Raw genomic sequence first — 5,052 nt, forward strand, 5'->3', positions numbered from 1 at the left:
CTGATTTTGACCTAAATATACAGTTCAAGCTGACAAGTCATACACACATACATAACACAAATGTATCATGTATATGTACGTAAATGTATATATATTAAACAGTGCTCACATCACCGGCATAATGACAAATCGTGAAGTCAGAACGAGCCAACTTTGGCTTGGCGAAACGCTTGTGATTTTTAAAAGTTTGGTACAGCTTTTGTGCAAATGTTTCATGTGTTGATCTGGGAAACATACTGCAGAACAAGAGTAGATGCTTACAAAATACGTAATTGTATGATATGGTATAAAACTACAACAGCGTTTATGTAACTATTTGCATATCTTGATAGAAGAACAGCTTCCTACTTACCAAGCTTCATCTAGAAGAGCTATAATGCCACCAGGTTTCTATGCAAAAGAAAGACAATACATCAGAACTGAAATGATACAAAATATTGGTACATAACTAAAATAACAAAATAAATGCCCTGGATGCTTAAGCATGGATAAGATCTTATGTAAGTTTTTTCTACTAGATATATGAACGATAAACAAAACAAATACTCGCATCGATACTGTCTTTGATTCTATCCTCTTTCTAAAGATAGATAAGCAAGGTTTTTCTCACTACTGGCAAGAAGCCTACTGCACGCAAATCGATATTCTAAAAATTATCGAATAATCTACGTGAAATTATCGTGGTTTGTTTAAGCATATAAACACCAAACCTTCTCAATGAGATCCAAGATATCTTGATTGTCAATAAACTCAATGTAGCTCCAATTAATTTCTTCCTTTGTATATTCTTCTTGCTCCATTTTGAAGACATGCTGCAAAACAAAAACAGCTCGCCAGATAACTATGTGTATACAGAATTTTATAATTTCAGATACGACAAGATTTGGAGTCCTAAGCAACCTGATTGAAATGTTGTTGGAGTTTCTCATTTGTCAGATTGATGCAAAATTGCTCGAAGCTGCAGAAAAGAAATAAAAACCCACATATGGTGTAAGATATCATGTTATTGTACGTGCAACATTTATGATTCCTGCAACCATTGTTGCTACATGACATTGTACTCAATAACTTGGTACAAATCAGAATGAGAATCATTTGACTGGGTGATCAAAGTATTTTTTTCACCTTATTGTTGACATTGATATTAGGGAAAAGTCCCTAAATGGTTATGCTACATGGCATAACTGGTCAACAATGAAAACAAAAGGCATACCAGGTAAAGCACCTGTTTGTCTTGAAACTCTCGAATCCGTAAATGTCAAGCACTCCTATAATGTATTTTGAGTCTGGGTCTTGACCAATTGAGCTGTTAATCCTATCAACAAGCCTGCAATGCAAAAATGAATAATATAACTAACAGTGAATAACTTGAACATAGCCTCTTTAGGGGGTGTTTAAATTTGTTTTTTGGAAGTCGGGACCGATATTCTCTGAAGTCGCAGAGTAATCGATTTCTAATGTTTAAAAACCAACTTCCTCTGGTTATTTTGAGTGGCAGAAGCATATTCAAACACTATCATCCACATCTTATTTTCAATATTAAACATTGCATAATCACTTTCAAAATGCACATCCCAAACACCCCTTCAAGCCGTTTAATATCTAGTTTGTTTGCTTAATACAACTGTGTAGCAGGAGCGAAACTTACCAGTCAAATAACCTTGAGTAAACAACTTTCGCTAGCGCATCTCTACTAACGGCAGCAGCTTCGGGATCTAGCCATTTGGTGATGGTTTCATCACGCGTAACAATTACACGTTTACAAAGAGAATCTTCTAAAGCTTTCACATCGCACCTGAACAAGTCTTTAGCTAATTAAAACTTAAAACATTTATATGTGCTATCTACTCTTAAATAAATGTCTCAGCATACAACAGTCATTTTAATTAATGAATGTTTAATGTGTTTGTAATATTTTGGTCACTCACATGAAAAGCTCTGCAGCGGTTTTTAAGTGGAACCAAGATTTTTCATCTTTGGGGGTAGATGAGTCAAATTCCTCTCCTTTTGCAAATTCTATGTTTACCCAGATGAAGTATAGCAGCCACAACTCTAAAATCCCATCCTGTAGACAGAAATGACAGTATAAAACAGAATAACCAAATTAGTATTCAAGTTTTTTTTTCTGTTTATGAATATTTTCTCCATAGGTGGGTTCTTTAAACGTACCTGTTCCTCAGAGCTAATGCCAACAACATCCATTGCTTTTTTTGTAGCAATGTGTTCTTTGCTTTCATCTAGCCCGTCTATCTTGTAGCAGTTTGATTGATTAAGATAATGGAATGTCTTTGGATCTCCCAATTTGTAATTTTTTTACCTCCTAGAAGCATGGTATAAAAAGATTAATATGAAAAAGACACCCAAAGAGAGATTCAAAAAAAATAATAACATAAATAAACTTTAAAAAAAAAACTAACTCCAATATCCAAATTAAGATGTGCTAGGTTTCAACTTAATGATAAAGCAGAAAAAATGCGTGTGACACATGACGGTAACAGCCATAAACAACCACATCAAAGTAGATAAGTCTCAAACCTAACTTCGGTACATAAAAGATATCAAAATTTTGTTTGCCAAAGAAAAAAAAGAGGCGTTGCAAGATGTGTGGGTTGTCCCCACAAACAATTTGTCAGGTTTTTTAATATTTAAAAGTAATGATGTTCATCATGATTACAAAAACAATATAATATACTAATAATCTGAATCTCTGAATAAAATGAATTAGAAATAGACTTTGGGTGACTTTCACCCATTTGACCTGTTAAGCTAAACTTTATTTAACCGGCTCAAAGAAAAAGCACACCCAAATCAACCCATAAGCATACTATATTTGACCCATTTACCTCTGGTGGTGCAGCACAAAGCATATAGAAGCAATGATAATTCCTCTCGGGATCTGATAGTTGACAAACACGGGATCTTTCCAGCAAATATGTTCTGATGGCTGCCCCTGAGATTCTTCCCTTCTGATCAAACTGAATCTCAACAAAACTTGCCGAAACGACTAAAACAATAGCCAAAAAGATGTGTCAACAACAAATTGCACAAAAATGCAACATGTTCCAGATAATAGCAAAAGGAGAAGTTACAATTTATTCCCACCTTGAGTTGTTGTTTCTCACGGTTTTTGCATTTCCAAAAGCTTCCAAACCAGGATTTGACTAAAACATGAAGCACGCATAACAATAATTTGAGTAATACTTGCTTTTAAGTTAAAAGTATGTAACAAAAGACAATGAAAAAACAATAATTTGAGTAATACTTGATTTTAAGTTATAAGTTACAACAAAAGATAATGAAAAACTTAATGTGAAGAGAAAGAGAGTAACACCTCTAGAACTTTCTTTTCAACACTCCTTCCATCAGTAGAAGCTCTACCTCCCATGTAAGCAAGATAACGCATGAGCTGCTTTGTGCTTTCGGTTTTACCAGCCCCACTTTCTCCACTAACCAAAATTGATTGACTTATACCTTCATTTATCATAACTCTGCACCAGAATAATGGCTCTTTTCACTTTTTTGAGTGAGAAAACGTAATGTAGTAATAAAAAGTTGAAAACTCATCTTCAATCAATTATAAATGATTAGATACAAGCAGAAAAACAGTACCTGTAAGCTGCATCTGCAACTGCAAAAGGGTGAGGACTCAATTCCCCAAATGCCGCTCCTTTGTATTGTGCCATCATATGGCTATCATACAAATGTGGCAATCTTGTGAAAGGATTTACAGCTATTAATATACTCCCTGTGTAAGTCTGATAGCATCATTTAGATTTGTTAGCTTCAGTTAAAAATCTGAGATATATGTAGAAAAAAAGATAGAATAGAAGGGACAACTAAACTCACGTATATCTCGTTAATATCATATCTAGATCTCAAGTTATTTAAAACCCCAGGTTCATGTAAATAAGCCAGCTTTGTCATGTCATCCACTCCACATGGTGGTGCTTCTGCATCTTTGGGATATACATTTGATGACTTGGCAACAACCTATAATTAAGAATCAAGAAATCAAGTTATCATTTTTAAACAAAAATGTGTATTACCGAACAAATAGCCCTCCTTGACCAATCTTCCAATCATGTAACAAGATAATAAATATATAACTAGCGGAGGGTAAAGAAACAATACTTACTGTCTTGCCTGAAGTGGATGCAATCTTGACGTCTTCACCATTAACCTTAATAACTTCCCCATCTATCCAAGCTTCTTCTGGATCTTCCACCCAGACAAGTGAGCCGACCCCTAGACTGACTGCCGCCTGCAAATGTACCAAGAGTTAGAAATTATTCATCTTTTACAAATACTATCTTCACTATGAAAATTATCCATTCCTTTAGCACATATTTAAATATCATGAAAAAGACAGAAAAACCGATGCGCCACACACTCCCTACCCCCAAATCCAATATACACACAAAATTTAAAAAAAAATCAGTCATTTAACAATTCATTCTCCTATAACACAATAAACATAAAACTAAACAAAATAATCGTAAGAAAAGCTGAAAAACACATCGAATCAGCTGAAATCAGCTCCACAAGCATCCTACCCCCAAATCTATATATACACAAAATTAAAATTATATACATATATTCCTTGTAACTGCAGTCATATACCAAATCCTTTCCCCCAAAATTGTGAACAATATTTCTAATAGGCCATAATACAGTATAGATATAAATAAATGAACATTTAAACAAACTAATCGCACCAAAACACAATAAACAGCTCAACTCACCACCATTCACACCAACAAAAGCACAAAAAACCGTAGATCCTAAGCAGCTAAAGGTTACAAGTGAATGTTACACCAACAGATACCATTGGCAATGAATACTTGGATCAGATCGGGAGACGGCACCGCCGTAAATCAATTAAATCCAACACACAGATCAAGTAAAAGTGTTATACCGGTTGAATAATGAAACTGAAACAAGCTAATTAAACGAATCAACGATTGATTCGTGGATAATAAGTTAATCGGTGAGTAATTGTATAATAACGTAAATAAGTTTGGATTTGAAGTGAATGAATTGAGATCGGAGAGA

At 34.4% G+C, this 5,052-nt stretch overlaps 1 pseudogene across 1 annotated transcript; it reads right to left on the bottom strand.

Moving 5' to 3' along the window:
- Window positions 1–109: 109 nt before the first annotated feature.
- On the bottom strand, window positions 110–4,276 carry LOC143606253 (myosin-8-like; annotated as a pseudogene). Its single transcript, XR_013148714.1, has 14 exons — window positions 4,136–4,276; window positions 3,847–3,990; window positions 3,610–3,755; window positions 3,332–3,488; window positions 3,103–3,161; window positions 2,836–3,004; window positions 2,166–2,320; window positions 1,929–2,065; window positions 1,649–1,795; window positions 1,226–1,327; window positions 901–958; window positions 711–812; window positions 353–390; window positions 110–236 (listed from the first exon to the last, which is right to left on the bottom strand). The product of XR_013148714.1 is annotated as a myosin-8-like (transcript).
- Between the last annotated feature and the right edge of the window lie 776 nt (window positions 4,277–5,052).

The sequence above is a fragment of the Bidens hawaiensis genome, unplaced genomic scaffold, assembly GCF_021521415.1.
Source record: "Bidens hawaiensis isolate Kalapana, Puna unplaced genomic scaffold, B.hawaiensis_p1.1 tig00073863_1, whole genome shotgun sequence".
NCBI classification, from domain to species: domain Eukaryota; kingdom Viridiplantae; phylum Streptophyta; class Magnoliopsida; order Asterales; family Asteraceae; genus Bidens; species Bidens hawaiensis.